Source organism: Haliotis cracherodii, unplaced genomic scaffold (genome assembly GCF_022045235.1).
Source record: "Haliotis cracherodii isolate W230 unplaced genomic scaffold, xgHalCrac1.p SCAF_1, whole genome shotgun sequence".
Lineage (NCBI taxonomy): Eukaryota > Metazoa > Mollusca > Gastropoda > Lepetellida > Haliotidae > Haliotis > Haliotis cracherodii.
Window position 1 is genome coordinate 11,429,946 of NW_027266264.1, and position 20,068 is coordinate 11,450,013.

Genomic DNA, 20,068 nt, shown 5'->3' on the forward strand with positions numbered 1-20,068 from the left:
GGGCAAGGACGTAGGATAATAAAAGGGATAAGAGTGCAATTTAATGTGCGCAGCCCAACTCGCTGGTTGATCATGACTCACTGTACATTTGTGCCTGAATTTACTGTGAATGTCTTCTTTATTGACATCCTTAGGCCTTCTTACAGTAAATGGCTTATACAAAAGCGACAAAGCCATTTCCATAATCATAAGAAATATCTGCTTTGAGCAGAATCCATTATACGATTCCGACAACGCCATAAGCATGTGTTAATGAATCAAATGGTGCTGATGTCGGGTGCGCAGTGGCTTACAGACAACGTTTCGGTAACCGAGAATACACGAGCACACACTGTAGGGCTATTCAGGACGTTTCATGTGTAGACTGTCACGGTCAGTCGAGGTATGGGTGTGCGTTTCTTCGTGTTGTTCACTAAAGGATGAGTCGTAGCTCCTTCGAGTTCCTTCGCCTAGAATTTTCGTAATTTTCGTATACCCCAAAATAATAAACTTCGGAGCCCTATTTTATATTTCTAATAATTCATTTTAAAGGCAAAATCATAAAAATACCAAATACAGTCCACCAGCGTGTTGGGCTGACAGAACAAAACAGACGCTGAGAATAAGATATAATATTTTATTTTTGTATTATCATTCAATCATTCCATTCGCATTCATAAAATCAACCATTCATTCACAACAACATTCACATACAAACTATCATCAACAAAATCAAGTATTAAACATGATTTATTGAAATGTAATGTTTGGTGCGGGATTTAGGTCAAGTTATATAAGTCGTTTTTAATTTATGTACATCTAAATCTAAATCAATATTTTATTAATATGAATCAAACGTATTCTGAAACGCTGACTTCAGACTTAAAGGGTTTCTAAATGATCAGAAACAACGCTTCTGTTTTCATTCGTGCCAGGAAATATCTTAGGAAAAAACAGACCATTCAGCTTCAGGTGTTCAAATAAGAGCAGATCACAGCTTGTTCGAGTTCAATATACACACCCATGTGTGTCTGCTGAAAGTGCAAATATTGCGAAATGGAGTACTCCGGCACCCTACACGTATCTCAATACATTCTAACCTACAGCGGAATTGTTCATACGAATTGCAAGGTGGTTGAGCATGAGAGACCTGTGACGAAATATTACAGTTGACACTATTTATACAGGAAAGACTACCCAATGCCTTTTTGATCATGTAAGACATATTATTGAAATATTTTCTAATTATATAAACTTGCGGTTCACCATTTGAACCTGTATCATGATGGCTGTATCTCCGAGAAGGAAATCGCCTGATTATACGATGGGGGATCGTCTTTAACAGACTCATTATAAGGCGGTGGGGGGACAGAAGCGATGTGATTGAGAACAAGTGTGGGGGAAGTGTTGTCATTAGATGTATGGGAACTTTCATTTATCCTGTTGAGATTTGTTACAGTTCGGTCGTTGCTATCTGCCTTCCTTCTTCTACAGAACACACAGCAAAGCACTATGATTATCACCACCGTAATGCCCCCAAGGACTCCCCCCATAACGGGTCGATCGTACTGGAAGGGGGTATCTGTAATGAAGAGGAAAACAATCAGAAACATCAGCAGCATATGAATAAAACTTACGTTACATCATATTGATGCACTGACAGTCAAAAAGTAGTCATCGAGCGATCATTCCAACAGCTACTTAATACCGTAAACGATCATGGGCGTATGTTTACCAGCTTCACTTCCCAACGTCAACATGTAGCTACAGCACGTGTGACGTGCACTGAAAGAGAATTCCATTGTGACAGGTTAATTGCTTCATGGCTTCCTTAAATAAAGGAAAGCAACTTGAAATCAATTATCGTTTTAGATTAAGACGGTATGAGAATCGAAATCGTTAAGAACCTAAAAACAAACATCTTGTGAAATCGATTTTTTTGTCGATTGCAAGGTAAACAGCTAAGCTTTTGAATCAGCGGTAGAAACTAACATTTTAGTCCACTGGTCCTTATAATGGTAACATATAGCAAAACCCTTAAAAATGGCAAATATCTACTAGTCTTTATGATACCTTAACTACTGGGCAGCTTGGCAAGGACTATAGGTCTAGTGCCAATTTCTAACCCTGCTGAATGTCTTTTAATTTTCTAGATTTGTAGTGGTATTCTAATCAGTGCAGTTGGTTAGAGGCATGGACTTGGTGACATCAGGCACTTACCCACAGGTAGTTTTTTGGCAGAAAAATACAATTTGAATCCAGACCGGGTCTGTTTTCTGTCTGATTTGAATGTCACGAACATACTCGGGCCTGAGCTCTGCTTGTTGGGTCCAGTGATACTACACCAGCGGCCGAGAGAAGGAGCTGAAGAATCTGCACCTGAACAAGTATCAACATTCCGTTTTCGAAAAACAGCAAAATACTCAATATTCTAAGATGTATACATATAAACAACTGCATAATCTGTATCAATCTGTATCAGTAACTAAATAATGCTGTCAGGGTGATATTTAAATTGCAAACCGTAAAGTTTGTTCGCTTTTTCCCGAGATAAATGCCTTTAATATCAGATCTATTTCTCCGACACGATGCCTCTCTGCGTGAAGATCTTCGGGTGCTTCCATGGAGGATCGCGTCAGGTGAACATTGTCATCAGGCAATGAGCGTTCAGGCTTTTAAATTATCGGTACGAGTAAGCGACGCATTCAGAAAATTCATATGATTTCTCTGTCTGGAAAATGATTATAATCGGGGCGTTCCGAATGCAAAAGATAAAGCTCCGTTTTCATATTCTTATACACATGACATCCGGGCAAGGATGTTCAGTATCCATGCTTGTCGTAAGTGGCGACTAACAGGATTAGGTGGTCAGGTTCGCTAACTTGGTTCATGTATGTCATCGTATCTCAATGACAGTGGTCTGTAAATATTCAAGTTTGGACCAGTGATTGGCATCATGAGCATCGATCCACGCAGTTGGGATACGATGACATGCATCAACCAACCTGACCACTCAATCCCGTTAGTCGCCTCTTACGACAAGCATTGTCGCCTTTTACAGCAAGTATTGGTTGCTGAAGACCTATTCTACCCCGGCTCCTCACTGCACGAAACAGGTGAGGTGCTGAGGTAAAGAGGAGTTTACGCAGAGAGGCATCGTCCAACATTAATTAGACTGTGACAGCATAAAACGCTTAATTGGCTGATTGGCTGTTGAGATACATAAACTCTAAAGTGTTTATGTAAAATCGAATCAGCTGAAAGTTTTGATATATTTAAGATTGTTAAATGAAGTTTTCCATCATCTTTTGTTAGTTTTGTGTTGAATCATTCAGCAGATGTTTCAAACGTACCATCATTAAGTTGCACATAGTCGAAGAAACAATCCTTTTCATATTCAAGGTGGAAATCCATCGTTTCAAGATCAATCACGTAACCTTTAGCATTGGTGTGGATAGTCCATCCACGGTTCTCATTACTGACAAGGAAAAAGCTCAATGATAACTAGCATTCAATAAAATGTAATGAGTAAACCACAGTAGCATGTGTAAACGGCGAAACGCTGAAGTGATGCATAAAACAAGACAAATGTCATTTTGCTATAGTTTTTAGGATGCACTACTTTACGTAACCTAGTATGGCGTACGTGCACCTGTGCTAATATGTTTGAAAAACAACAAGTATTAAGTACTTACTTTGGATAATCCATGGGATAATTTGTTGATTGTATAATAACTGCTTCATTATGCCCGATTTGTATGTTATTGCCTTGCGCTGAAATACGAAGAAATTCGTACATAATAATCACAATCATAATCATAATAATGTGATAATCAGTGGATCAGTGTGCATTCGATTTTCTTTCTCAGCTTCCTGTGGAGTATACAACCCTAGCTGCCTGTGAGGCGCAAAAAGATTTACAGCCACATTGCCATCTCATTCTACCGGGTACCCATTCACTGCTGGAAGAACAGAGGCACATTTCTAACAAAGTCACTTGCCTTAGGAGACCCAACATGTACTACACGTGCATCATGACCTTCCTATGGCGTCTCGTTATGAATATACTCTGATAAATCAAACATTAACATCATATACTGACATGAACCTGACTGGAAGAGTTCAGAGAGTGTGTCAAAATGCATGATACATGTGACTGTACATGTATTTACGGATGTGCACAAAGGCAATAATTGCTACCGACAGTTACCTCTCATTTGTAACATTCCATATACCGGTCTTCGCATGTGTGCATGTAGATGTGCAGTTTCATATAAATAACCGATTTGACACTTTGTTATTTCAGAAGATAACGCACTCAAACACGAGTTTTTTTACGGTTTTATATTTAAATACATTATTAATGTATTATCGTCTCTTCTGCACTATCTCCGCGTACATTTATTTATACGTTTGGTGTATAAATGAAATTACAATATGACAGGGTCCTCGAGAAATGTAATGCGTTAATATAAAATATAACGTATGAGCTTAGTATACGCTAGGCTACGCATTGTAGAAGAAAGTGTGCACATTACCTTTCTTCGGAAATTGAAAACGGCCAGCTGTGTATTTCAGATTAAACCCTTTACGAGTGACAACGCGGTCGGTGTGGAACCATATTGTCATGTAGCTGCTGCTGCTGACGATGCTCCTCGTCACAGGTTGGCAGATCTTATCCAGCTGGGCGGCGTGAGTAGAGCTGCCTGAAGTGCAAGTTAGGTCGTTTATTTCATCTTTTCATACGACGTGACATCTGAATAAATACTGCAAAACTGTCATCTGTGATCCATTGATTAGACTACATTGACACATCTTAGAGATACTTCGTGTTATTAAAAAAATAATAAAAAACTGCGTTTTGTTTCAAAATAGCTCAGGTTAGCTAAATTTTCCACATGCGAATATGCGGTATATTTGCGGCTTTATAAATCTGTAGTTATTATATCTCATAAATGAGTCCTACTTCCTTGAGTGAGGCGATGTTTTCAGAGATGGGTCCTGTCAGAAAAAATACATGTACAGATGATCAAGTTAGTTAGATGATCCACATTGTCTGAGATTGCATCAGATATCTTGCAGCTATGTGCAGCTTCTCATTTACAATAGAGCCCACAGCATAAAATACATAATCATTGTAAACAGTCTGCTTTTCACCGTCATGAAGCTAACGTTATATCTTGGATGAGTATGCTGCATGCACTTCACCGGGCGCACTTTCCCGATTTTCTCCGCGAAAACTGACAAACCTTGAAAGTTTTTTTTCTCAGATTACATTGAAAGAGATAGCTAAACCATACCCTAACTCACAACTGACCCTAACTTGTGTAAAGGGGTGCCCAACCCTAATGATCTTAAAGGGGTGCTTGATCGGAAAGGAGATGCAAGCACTAAGGATAGGTAACCCTAATATAACCGGCAGCCTGCATTACCCTCTTTAGGGTTACTGGCCAGAGACCATGCAGTTATCGCCATTTTTCGTGTTATTTCTTACATATCCTGTGTATAAAGTTGACTGTAGCCATAACTTTGAGTGTTGTGAAGCTATGAGCAAATTCGTTTGTTTCTGTCCGTGGAAAAGGTTTGAGTAGTTGAGGCGAAGAGAGGGAATCAAAACAGTGAAAACAGAATTTCCCGTTGACTAACTGTACCAGTTATCGCCATTGATTAAACAGCGCGTGTCACGTGATCACGCGCACCGCTTCAGATATGCGAATTACATTTTTTTTATTGTCTCTGGTATCGCACTCAATTATTTAATTGATAAATTCTTAAATTTGATAAGAAATGGGTTTTTTTTATCAATTTGTCGCCTGCCAACTGACGTGAACCAATATTCCCAAATTTTTATCGGCACATGCTTGTCCATACCACTATGTACGATAGATCTCGGGATATATACAGGTTAATGCGTTTTTGAAAAAAAACATAAATTAGGTTTTAGAATGATATTTTGGGGAAAGAAATTACAGAACCAAATGTGCATCATCGTGTAATATTATTGAATTTTTGTTTACGCGAGGAAGTCACGTGACAATGCCAGCGTGTCTTTTTTTTTGTATTCGAGCAAGGTGCTATATGATGTGTTTTTTAAACGTGTCACTTACGTTGATCATTTTCGGATAGGTATTTCTCTCTTCTAATTAAAACGAAAAACAACCCAAAACGAGATCACTTGCGAGCTATAACGGGGGTTGGCGATAACTGGTCACAAGCCAGTTTAAGCTGCGTTCGATAAACTATAGTGTTGCCTGATAAACTCAAAATTATGTTGCTTGCGCAGCCAGATGCAATAATATGTTGAGACCGACAATATCTGGTCCGAATATATCCGTATGCTTTGGCGTTGCTGGTTTAGTTTCAAGTTCCGATAGGCCTCTGTCTCCCAGACCTTACAGAAGTGAATAAATTACAAAAGGAGTCCAGCGTAAGTCTAAAATAATTTGGCAAGTCTAGATTGCTTGAGCTTTGCTCTGGGCTTCATTTGGATGTTTTTGTTTTCTTAGTTGATATATATTTTTATTTAAGATAAGTGTATTTCTGGGACTTAATGTCAATCTAGATAGGCCTATCTCTGATAGGAAAATAAGGAAATCGAAAAAAAGGTTCGGAACGATTATGAAACCATGACAAAGAGTATTATTATTAATGAAACCACTCTCCTACTGCATAATCTAGAGTAATTTTCTTTAAAAATGACAAAATATGAATGAAAAAAAAACAGAAAAGAATTATACCTCACTCTGCATATCCCGTTTGAGTAATTCTTTTTTAGTTTGATGAAAATGTAAATCAAATGAAACAATTCACCCCAATGACTAAAATACGAAATGTGTCACATTATTATTGAAATACAGTTTGATTGTGGAGTGACCGGTAAACAAACCCCTCCCTGTCTGAGGAAGAATATGGTAAAAAAAATCGATGTCAGCAAGTTTCCACAACGACACGTGCGTTTGTTGTGGTTGGAGTGCCGACCAATCAGGGCCCTCGATGCCAGTGAGCGCGGAGATTTTGTTTACAAATGTGACCGACAGCCGTGGTTGAGTTAATATTTCTATGAAAATCACCCGACACAATGAGTAAATTGCAAGAAATGAAGGTTTGTGGCATGCAGTGCGTATGTAGAGGGAGGTAATGTTAACATTAGATGCATACATTTCCATTTCCATTCAATGTTAACGATAAAGCAGATCAGATTTCAACCTCGGCCAAGATGGCGAGTGACTACACTTCCGCTAGTCTCTTAGGCAATAATTATTAGTTTAGGCAGAGACCATATACCGGTATATGGTCTCTGGTTTAGGTCACAATTACTTAATTATTTGACTAATAGGAACAAGTTGTTTCAATAAAGGCGGGTGCTGCCCACTTATCTAGATTTGCCTATTATTGGGATAGACTTCCCACACATCCATGTACTTATCTTTCAGTAGAGCCATAGAGCAAGGCTAGCCAGTGACAATTCTATCCTTCTTCGTGGGGTCTGCGAGGTCACAGGCCCCTGAAGCAGGATAGTAATATTACTATCCTGCTTCAGGGGCCCGTGTGTGAGGTGTATGGGTGGTCTAAAATGGCCTTGTACCATTGTATGTGACACAGTTTTAATCAATATTAAGACCACCTTCCCTAAATAGTCATTGCAGTGCTATTTCACTTACACAGGATTTTCTCTGAGTAGTGTCATTAGTACCAAGATCACCTATATTTGTCATAGATCTGCAAAATGAACACAACTTATTTCTCACATCATTGTTCAATTGACAAGTTAAACATTGTTCATTTTTATTGAAAAAAAATGTTGATACCATAAGGCACTACCTTCATATGTGTACATAGACTCTATACCATGGACATACATTCCAGTCTCCATTCACAAACGAATATTTGAATTTTGCGATCAAAGATTTTTAACAAGTATAGATTGTTAGATAAGAAATAACTCTTTTATGGATAAATTGTCTTAAATCTTAACATTGGATTTTAATTCAATTTTAAACAAATACATGGCATCTATCTTTAAATTTCATATGCAATATCATTAATATATGATACATTCCTTTTCAACCAGACTTGTGTGTAACAATGGTAACAGGTATAACCTTGTGCAAATACTAACACGTTGCATCCTGAGGTAATGAGGTTATAAAAAATCTTGACAAGAAGCATTCATCACCAGAAGATTGTCTCCCTACATATTTCCGTGGCAAGGGAGTTAACTTACTATAAAAGTCCAGAATCCGTCCGTGCCGAACTAGGCTGGAATAATGAAGTTATATTTCGGCTGGACAAACAAGTCTATGCATAGTCCAATCAAAATCTCAAACAAAATCAACATCCAGTTCGTAAACTGCCAAGTGCAGATTTTTGACAATTGCAGGATTTGCAATGCATGTGTACTGTCAACTTAGTGTCAAGAGATATTTTCCAAATCTGTACATGTTTTTAAACTCTTTTATCAAGGTGATCACATGATATGACCCATTTTATTACAATATAGATCTTGATTATCGATAAGATTGTCTTCACTGGGTGCCGCCATTTTGTTGGTAGTTAATGCAAGTGGTATCAGAGGTGGCATCTGATTTGTCAATGGGAGAGACATAGAAGGGACATAGCATTTTAATAGCCACTGGTGACGCTATTATTGAGCACAAAAATTCCAGCCTAGTTTGGCAAGGGTGGAAACTGGACTTTTACAGTCAGGTAACCCCCTTGCCTCAGGAAGATGGTCTCGTTATCAATTAATGAATGTTATGTGCCATAATATGACATACTAATCATAATGTGCATATCTTTTCAGGCCATTGAAAGAGGCATTTAGAAGTTGGTGGCTTATGGAACTTTTTAATTTATTGAAGGCTATCAGAAAAACAACAATATCGGGCAACAAACTAGACATTCGGTTCGTAAACAACATGGATTTCAAAGTGCAAAGCGTGTGTACCGTCAGCTGGGCCAAGACAGATATTTTTGCAAATCTGTTCATGTTTTTTATCAAGGTGCTCATGTGATTTCATGCACTTTGAGAGGTAAGGCCTGTTTTATTACAATACAGATCTTGATTATCGATCAGGTGATCTTGACTGGGCGCCGCAATTTTGTTTGAAGCAATTGCAAGTGATATGGGGGGTGGAATCTAATTGCTCAGTAGGAGGGACATAGAAGGGTTGGTTGGTTTGTTATATAATGCAGCACTCAGCAATATTTCAGCTATTTGAAGGCAGTCTGAAAATAATAAAGTCTGAACCAGACAATCCAGTGATTGATATCATGAGTATTTATCTAAGCAATTGGGATAGGATGACAAGCATCAACCAAATCTGCAAGCCTGACCGCCTGATCCTGTTGGTCACCTCTTACGACAAGCATAGTCGCTTCTCATGGCAAGCATGTAATGCTTGCCTGGTAGCCTAGTGTTATTTTGGAGGCATTGTGGATTTCTGGGAATAGAAATTGGCATTTGAGCTATTCTGTAATAGAGGGAATATGACAATACAATTACATTAAGGATGCAATTTATGTATTGTTCAGATTTGTATTTGACATTTCCAGGACCCGAAAGGCTACAACATTTTGTCAACCAGTCAAAAGTGGATACAGCAATCCAAGTTATCACATTTATTACTATCATGATAGTTATCAGTTAAATTGTTGGTATGTGATTTCGCATACAATATCATGTTTTGATTATATTGGCCACTCCCTATACTCTTTGCTTTGAAATGTTCATAAAAACTGTTGTGTCAAAATGATCCCATCAGTAAGAGTGATAACACAATTTGCAACTGCATTCCAAACTAATTTGAAACATATCCTTGAGAGAATTTGCCCATGAATTTTCATGTTATCGTCATTCAAGAACTTTAGATGAGGTTATGTTTCATGGTTTGTTCTTTAAAAAATAATGTTTGATGTAATTAATGCATCACTGATAAGCCCCATTTCAGCGTTGCTCTTTACATGGTTTATGCAGGTGAGGTTGATGCTTGTTGCATATATTCATTAAATTTGTGGAAGCAGTATGACACAAACTGTTGTTAACACTGTCTAAACACTGTAAACAAGTCTATACTTTCACTGGCTATAGGATAGCTTTGATATTCATTTTATTTGTTGTATTTCAGTGGCACTATTTTCAGTGGAGGAACTTTATTCTGACTGACTGCCATTGAGACTTGGTCCAAGTGAGTGCAGAATTTAAGTCCTCTAATGGTTATTCTGTTTTTGTGCTGTTTTATATTTCTGTATATAAGCTGTGGTGGTGAATGAGTCAAGGTCATGTATGATATTTGAAGGGAGACATAATACACTGGATATTCGAGGGTGTCAGCGGGGATGCTGCAACAGAAATAGTTATGACTTAAATGATGCATTGAAGGCCAGTGGTCTAAGAGATGTGGAAAACCAGAAGAGAATGAAATATCATCACAGGTATATGAAAAGAGCTTGTATGACCAAGTGATGTTTCAAAGAGTACATGTAGAAACTGTCTGTAATAATAATAACCCAACTGAGAATGTCATCTTGGAGGAGGACCCAAACCAAACAAAGCCACTTCATTTACAGCTATTTGAGAGCAGTCTTCAGGTATCAAGAAGAAAGACTGAGATAGAAAGGCATCAAGTTTGCAGTGTGTGTTGGTGTGTCATGTTCAAGAATAGTAAATCCAGGTTAGTTAGTCATTCCTGTTCAGGTGTTTTTGTAAAACCATTATGAGTGACATTCAGACATCTTCCAGAGGCAAGAGAGTTAACTGACTTTAAAAGTCCAGTTTCCATCCTTGCCGAACTCTGCTGGAATTCCTGGGCTCAATTGTAGCGACACCACTGGCTATTACGACTTATGTCCCTTCTATGCCTCTCCTATGGACCAATCAGATTCCATCTCCCGTATCACTTGCATTTGCTTCAAACTAAACAGCGGCGCCCGCTCAAGACAATCTGATCGATAATCAAGATCTATATTGTGATGAAACAGGTCTTACATCGCGAAATGCATCAAATCACATGAGCACCTTGATTAAAAACTTAAAAAGATTTGGAAAATATCTGTTGACGATTTGGCGGTGCACATGCTTTGCAAATCCTGCAATCAGCCAAAATTTGCACGACAGTTTACGAACCGGATTTTGATTTCGTTGCGCGATTTTGATTGGACTATGCATAGACTCGTTAGTCCAGCCAAAATGTAACTCCATAATACCAGCCTAGTTCGGCAAGGGTGGAAACTGGACGTTTATAGTCAGTTAACTCTCTTGCCTCGGGAACATGCATTCAGAACACAAGCTGCTCAAAGTCTTACAGTGTCAATTGTCCATCAAGGTGAAAAAAAGGTGAATACATCAGTTACTACATTATGTTTCTTGAAGATTTCAAAGTGGGTTTATTGGATATTTTTCTTGCCATTTGTCTGTGAAGGCATTGTGTCAAGTACAATGTTTTATTTATCAAATTTATGTTTAGATTTTTCCATCATGGGAGATGGACTTCCACACAAGGATGATTGAAGATAAGATTCAGCACTATGATTCCAAGAAGTACCTGGAGGCAAAAGTGTGGCTGGATCAGTATTCCAAAAGATTGGATTCCCATTTTTTACATATAACCTCGTTCGGTTATCTACCTCAACTGTCTTTGCCAGCCTTTATCTTTGTAACATTTCTGTGGAAGACGGGACTCATAGCTTCAGTCCACTTGTCCTGGCCCAGCAGCTGACCAACCCCAGATGCCACTGACCATATCCAGGAACGAGGTTGCCTGCAGCCCCACTGGCCCCACTGGCCCCTGCTAATGAGGTAGGACCACACCTTGTGCAGTACCTCTGTAGCTCCTAGGTTACTGAGTACTGTTCCATCTGTACCTGGTAAAGTTTTGGTCCCATTTTCCCCATCTCGCAAACCGGATGTGGAATGGTATTTTACTTTTACCCATTGTCAAGCGATGTTCTCTCCCTTAAGAGCACCATTCTTTTCCAAGAGGGCTTGATCTGCGTCCTATCTCCTAGCCTGCCATGCCTTGAGGCCACTACTTTTCTGTCAACTGAAGGTTTCCTTGCCAGACGTTTTATTTTTCTTCATTAGTTTGACTCGTGCTTCTCACAGTAAGCCCGCCTTCCATGTCAGTCGAATAAGGCACAGTGTAGTGTCAGGTAAGGTAAACCATGAGCATTTCTGATTAAATGCAATGTTTTTATGTTTACCTGACGCAACACCTGTGGGCCCATCCAGATTGCGTCTGCCTCCTCCGCCTTACCGTTTTAGCACCACTATCTACGCTGGACCTGCTGTCATACAGTGAAGAATATGAGGGTGTAGGGGCCGAGGGGGATAACTCACGGCAGCCGGGGCACTGTCTGTTTCAGCTGTCTCTTCGCTCCAGTACTGAGTGAGTGAGTGAGTTGGGTTTAACGCTGCTTTTAACAGTATTCCAGTTATATCACGGCGCGTCAGCTTAATGTGGGAGGGAAGTCCGAAGTGATGCAGGTCTCAGATGTTTACCACTTTGGTGAAACCCACGAGCACGGGTATGGTGCTGACAAACCTAGAAACATAATCGGGTCGAACCAGGATTCGAACCCACACTCATAGGTTTCTGGCATGGCCAAGGGACGCAACTCTGCACAGCCAATCGCGGCAACTTAGACGACTGGGCCACCTGTGCCCCTCACCGCTCTAGTACTGTTTGTTTGTATAAGGTAGGGAAGCAACAGCATTTAGTTGGGTCAGGTAAGTATAAAAACATTGCATTTCATCATAAATGCTCATTGTTGTAATGTTAAAACAAATGGCATTTTTTGAGTGGAGGAGTTTTGTATTTTTGTATGTTTGTAAAGTTGTGTATTTAGAATTGTATATATATTTAAAACTCACTCACTTAACCTATAATGTGGACAATGAAATTTATGAAACAGTACATGCAGTTATATTATAAAATTTTGGTCATGTTATATTTTCATTCCATGTCTGATGTAAACCTACTTTCAGTGATGAGTATATCTCATTTTGGTTGTTTTGTTGAATTCCACCCAGGGCTCATATATTTGGTTGGTCCCTTGGAATGATTATGACATTTTAATTTTTAAGAGTCTCAATTCACTTTAAGGGTCATACACTACAAAGTTGTAAAACGATTTTCAATGGTCACTGAATTTCTCACTATGAAAGTATTTTGAAGGGTACGCTGCTGTGTAAGATTTGGAGCCAGCAAAAGATCATTAAGGATCTGCGTCATGTGGTTCAAGGATTTGCAACTGTCTGATATATTATTTATTTTTTGTTCATAATTAGTTATTTATCACAATTATTTTGTAGGACTAGTATACAAAGCATGTGGCCAATTTAGTCTTCCATTGTCCATTTCGAGTGACTTCAACTATTCTCTTAAACATGGATAGAGATAAAAAAAAAATACCTAGAAGATAAATATCTCTTTCTGCTGAATTCAAATTGAAGATTGGCCTTAATTACTGCTAGATATTACTGACAGTTTTTTTTGTGTGTAAAGATTGTGCCAGAATTTTCTGCAGTAATACACTTTCTGAGCCAATCTTTAAGCTTATGAACATGTGACCACATGGGACATACATTATTTGGATTTCTCTTGTTGAAATCTTTCCAGTGATTGAAACAATGTTCATGTAGCTCACTTCCTTCTGTGGGGTCAGGGTTGAACTTCAGGCCATTCCTATGTTGTCCTTCCCTGCCTTTTAGGCTTGGGAAAGTTAGGGATTTAGCTCAGAGGCTAATATTTGGCCTCAATTCTGCAGTAAATGTTAATAAAAATTCCCAAATTGTAATAAAAAATACCTGGTGTAATTTATATCATTGATTACAGTCTTAAAATACAATGTTAAAATACCTCTGAATTTAGAAGAATATAGACTCTTAAAAATTTCATGTGTGAACTCAAAAACAAATGATTCCCAATTTGCCTGCCAGGATATCCATGGTAAATGTGTACAAGAAACATACCATTGTAATGAGATACTTACCATCTGTGAACAGTAGATAATCTCCCGTACATGATATCGTGTCTTCCATCGCAAGAAACAAAACTTCTACTTTAATATTAGGTCCAACCAGTCCAAAAATTGTCCATTTGCAGTCTAAGAAGCTGCAACAATCAAACAGTTTCATCAAAACATACAACATGATACCCATATCTATAACATGACACTTCTCTATAAATCTGTAGAGTGTAGTTGTGCCAGAGATTAATTAATTCTTTAATACTAGCATACAAACAATATGACTCATTTATCTACTCATGTGTCAGCGGCTGTTTCCTCATCTTTGGGTATTTCGTTTTTATGATAGCTTCAATGATGGAAGATAAATATCATGATACATTTTACATTTTACACACAAAAAATCTTGAAATAAATTTACACACTCCGGGAAAAGAAATTGGGTCTTTCTTAAGTAGACCCATGAAATTTTATTTTATTTAATAGGTCTTCAGCAACCCATGCTTGCGGTAAGAGGTGACTATGCTTGTTATAAGAGGCGATTAACAGGATCGGGTGTCATCCTATCCAAAGTGTGTGGATCAATGCTCATGATGTCAATCACTGGACTGCCTAGTCCAGACTCCATTATTTACAGACTGCTGTCATATAGCTGGAATATTGCTGAGTGCAGCGTTAAATAAACAAATAAAGAAAAATTGAAAACCATGCACAGATAGCTATGTTCAAACATGTATGATGTTACTCACTTTTCATAATTAGAAGGATACCCAGGAGATTTGAGATATTTCTGCTCATAAGATGCTGTCAGATCCGCCCTTCCACAAACACTTGTGTTGTGTGCTGTTTCTACATTGGAAAGTAAATCACAGAATTACTTGAATAACATATATATACATCAAGTACAGTACCTGGTTATGTAAATCCACTCATTTACTTCAAAGTGTTCCGTTGACAAATCCAGTTTCTGATTATATGACATATGTACATCAGTGTAAACAACAAATGATATCACAGCCATGTTGGAATGAATATAGTTTTATCAACATCATGTCAATATTGAATATGCATGATTATAGTTTACAGAACATTTTTGGTGTTTGAACCACATAAGAACATCAATGGTTTTAATGATTTAGAAAGATTTTGACAAATAACACAAGTAATACAAACAAGTGCAACCAATCTTATTTTTTTAAATTTTTAATTACAAAAACGTGTGGGGCATTTGGTAGTGACAATTTCTTCCTATCGTCTTGGTTCATTCAAAATATGGAACGTGTGTGGCGACGGATAACGGATTACTTGATTGACGTTTGGGACACTCAATTGGGGGCTACACCAACAATATTTGTGCAAGAATGATACTATTTGCGTGTTAAAATTCATCTGATCATTTGTGACGACTCAGGGAAAGAGACAATAATATAGTCTCGGGACATACGTACCGATTCAAATTAAACGAGGAGCTGATGAAATAACATGTATACACACTCACACGAATATGTATACAGCAACTTCACATCATTTAAAATTTCCTTTAAAAATTATAATTGGTTACGATAATGAACCCCAACTCATACGTATTCATTGTCCGTTTATGCTCTGGTCCTGACACCTGACACCTGTTTACTGTTTTGATGTTCAGCTAAGCACCTCAACATATCCAAATGCTTTTGACAACACGCATCGTACCTGTGAGAAGTGGGCCAAGCAACACAAGATATAATCCTATAAAATGTTCTTTCATGTTTGTGTTCTCTTTCCTCGCTTATCAGTGTCGTTCATATCACCACAGCGCTACAACGAGACCTGGCCTCAATGTAGGCCAATGGCGTCGACACGAAATGCATGACAAAAGTCTGTTGTCACAGTCAGGTAGTTCGTGCAACCGCTGATATCGAGAGTTCTGGGTCAACACTGGTCAGCTTGACATTATGATAGTTGATAGCTGCACATTGGTTTGACAGAACGTGATAAAACCGACGGTCTTATATAATGGGAGCAGCTTGTTCATAATTCTGATTTCATTCTCATCTACAACTTGTGTAAAAACGTAGTAGATGTTAAAATAGTGCAGTAGAGAAGCGACATTATTGATACAAGACGGCGGTTGTGCTTCTGTTGAGTGCGTGTTGTCCTAATGAATAAATGAATTGTAATTCTAAACATACTACTCCAGTCGGAAATATGGTGGAAAATTGATGTTACTCGCGGCTTGTTACTGTACATAACTGATTATAATGCAGTCTGTCACTACCTGCCACTATATTGCTGAGTGCGGCGTTAAACAACAAACCAACCAACCAACAATTTATGCCACTGCTAAACCAACTCGTAATGGACACTGGAAAATTCCGGTGTACGATAGCCTGATTTCGCAATGCGTTCAGCAGACAAACACTAGACTAACATATATTCTCTGAAATCTTATATTACACAATATCCTTCTTGACTCTAAACTTTTAAAAAATCCCTATGCTGATTTAGCTTGAGCTGGCTAGACTTGCTTTTGTATGCATTTCTAGATATATATTTTTCATAAAATAAATATATTCCACGGTCATGGTGCAGGACTAGACAAACACGTACGAATGCATTTAAGAAAACCGATCGATGGACTGCTGTTGGCCTGGTAAATCTATAGTAGATATGTATCGGGTCACGGCGTATGGAAATAATAGGGTGTGGGTCAGGCACACATTTAATTTGTGTTTGCCATGCTTTATCGTGTACTTTCATAAGCTTAAATGAGATTATACAGATGCGTGTGCGCGCGCGTGTGTGCGTGTGTGTGTCAGGTAACATTACGTTTTTACTTGTAGTGATGATTGGGTTTGAACATTTATACAGTTATACATTTGTACCAGATCGTTAATAAAGAAACGCAGAATAGCATATCAAAGAATTCAAGATTATATGCACATAATAACAGATAACATAAAACTGGATGTTATATACATGTACATGTATCGTTTATCAGTGTGCGTCGACAGCAGCAGAAGACATTGAACTTAAAGAGACAAATGAGTTTAACTTTTGATAATTGTACAGTATCAAAATATTTCATCATATTCAGATGTAGATGTGCTAGAGATTAAGAACATGCGGGTTCAATTAAAAAGGATTACAATTGTATGAGTTTTCTGTTCAAGTTTCCCGCTTGTCGACTCTTCAAGTATGTATGAGTGAGTGAAATAGTTTGATTTTACGCCGCTTTTAGCAATATCACGGAGGGGGACACCAGAAATAGGCTTCACACATTGTACCCATGTCGGGAATCGAACCCGGGTTTTCGGCGTTACGAGCGAACTCTTTAACCACTGGGCTACACGACCGCCCCTCAAGTATGTATGAAATAAAGGACGTAATACAAGATTCGACTAAATGGAATCAGGTGGAAGAAAAGCCCAAAATGACGAAGGTCGTGGACGTCTTACCACTCTGGTGAAACCCATGAAGGCGGACATGGAAATGGTTTGACATGCATGCTGTCAGGCTAATGATTATAACTGGAGCGAATCTCAGTTTCGACGACCATCAGATCCTGACACGGCTAAGGGACAAAAATCTATATATAAAACTGGGTGATACGGTATTTGATACATGGTGGCACATAATTGCCAAAATAACATTCTTACCCACACAGTTTGTTAGTATGGTGCAAAAGGATGGATATGGTGCATCTGTAAATAACATATGTCCATGCTGTCATTGACATTGTATTTACAATGGGGGTAGCCAGGAGCGAACTTCCATTGTTGGTTTAACTGTATTCCTCGTCAAAAAACAAACAGTTAATTTTATTCTTTCAAACACGCGCTCTCCTTGGATGCATCTTTTGGATCACCTTTTCACGCCACGATACAGCTTTGATAGTTGTTCGTCAGCCATGGTTCGTCATTTGGCTGTCATATAGTCTGTCTTATGAAATGGTAGGAAACTTCCGACAAAGGCAGCAATGACACTATAGTCTATTTCTGACTGGAGTTATATCGCTGTTAGTTTGCAAAATATTGCGGATAAAGAACAATAACAATATGAACAAAACGGTTCTCGTTGGAGTATGTGCTACGCTGCTTGGTTCGGTAGTCGCATGTGCAGGTGTGTATGACTCATTAGTGCAATATTTAGTTGCATCACGGCATCAGCCCTACACGTCGAAGGGGACGCAACTCCCCACAGCGAACAACGGCGCCTTAGACGACCGGGCCAACCGTGCTCCCAGACACCTCGGAAACAATAATCAGACTGACGCGTTTTTGATATCCAATATACAATGATCAGTCCATTATACTGTGGGGATCAATCAGTATAATTATTAACCGTGCAACTACATGCCTTAGCTCGAATATTGTTCCAGAAAAAAAGAATAGGAAGTTCTATTTGATTGCTATTTCAGCAATTTACATCGGGGCGCACACTGATTATGAAGATTTTCTCTTTTTGACCTGAGTGATCAAAACAGTAAGTACATGTGCCTGACCGTGTATTTTAGTTACTTAAACTGTCCGAGGATAAGTGAAATAAACACTTCAACGTTGCTTCTTGAAGATGCTGTCGCACAATCTGACGATCCTGACGTCGGGTGGTGACCCTTGATCTTCCGCTAAGTGGTCGGACATCTGTAGTGTTGGTGGTCTGGTACCATTGCTGGAGCCTGTATATAATCCTTCCGTGGACTTATAATGCACTGTCTACTTGCCGGGTGGTTTGTCCAGCTTGCAATCGTCCAAGGGCTTGGTGTCGCTGAATTCTTGTCGATTTTGGCATGTGGTAGCAATTCAATAACGAATGAATGTATTCCGATCTGGGTAGATTTTTACAGGGCAAGAAATGGGGGGAACGCATGTGCATTACAATTTGCACGGAACTTACGTGCATCGGGCTACCATGGCCATTGCCGTGATGCGTTTCGGCGATCAGTTTTATTGTCATCTGATATGGTTTTTTTAATCATCAAATTTCATTTGTCCGGACAAGGTCCTGTTAAATCTTAGAAACTTTGACAAAAATTCCCCAGATATTTAAATGACATCTTTTCATGCAGTGTTTCTTTTGCGGTTCAGTATATAAACGCAGTACATATGTCACAGTGAATATGAAACTTACATACCTGATCTTGTGACCAGTGGTCCTATTAGAAAAACAATGAATCCAAGCAAAACTTGTTCCTTCATATTTGTCTATACCGTTTTGTATTTCCGTGTCCCTATCTTCATAATGTCGTCACTGTAACCTTAGGACGTCAGTTCTATTTGGACGAAGCCGGGGCTTTGTCAACACTATTTCATGTCAACCTGACACTGATGTGCAAACAGTGTTTATTGATATACCCGGAGTCGTGCTGCGTCATAACGCATTGGTTCAACATCACTGTGTCCTCGCCCCGGGTGTTGTTGTGTGGGATTAAGAGCTACAGCTCACTGCATTGTATTGTCTGTGTGACTAGAGTGGAGATGTACAGGTGAATTTTTCTCAGGGTGAACTCTGCTCAGTTGTGTCTGATCATGGGGATTCCTGATAGATGAACACTTTTAAGATGGTATTCATAAAGGAAATTCGTATGTTGACCATTCAGCATACCATGTGTATACTGGTATATGTTGTTGCATCGATCACACAATCATTGGCCAGTGTTCATGTACATGGTCTTGTCAAAGGTGGACAGAAGTTTTGTCCAAGGTGGACAAAAAACTCCCCCTAAAACTACTCCAGGCACTACTCAAACTATACAATCTCATCTACCTAAACGGACAGGTTCCTACTCCCTGGAAACAGGCCCTAGTCATACCAATCCCTAAACCTAATAAACCAGCTAATCAAGCTAACTCATATAGACCAATATCCCTAACTTCAAACTTATGTAAAGTAATGGAATCAATGGCTAAAAATAGATTACAACATTACTTAACCCAAAATAACATCATAAACCCAGATCAAAGCGGTTTCACTCCTGGCCGCTCAACCCTAGATAACCTCGCCCGACTAGAACAAGATATTAAGACAGGACAACTAAATAAACAATATACCACAGGCATATTCTTAGACTTCTCTAAAGCTTTCGACATGGTATGGCACGATGGGCTAATACAAAAACTTAAAAAAATAGGACTCAAAG

At 38.7% G+C, this 20,068-nt stretch overlaps 1 pseudogene; it reads right to left on the reverse strand.

Moving 5' to 3' along the window:
• Positions 1 to 637: 637 nt before the first annotated feature.
• Positions 638 to 19,224, reverse strand: LOC139472594 (bone morphogenetic protein 1-like; annotated as a pseudogene).
• Between the last annotated feature and the right edge of the window lie 844 nt (positions 19,225 to 20,068).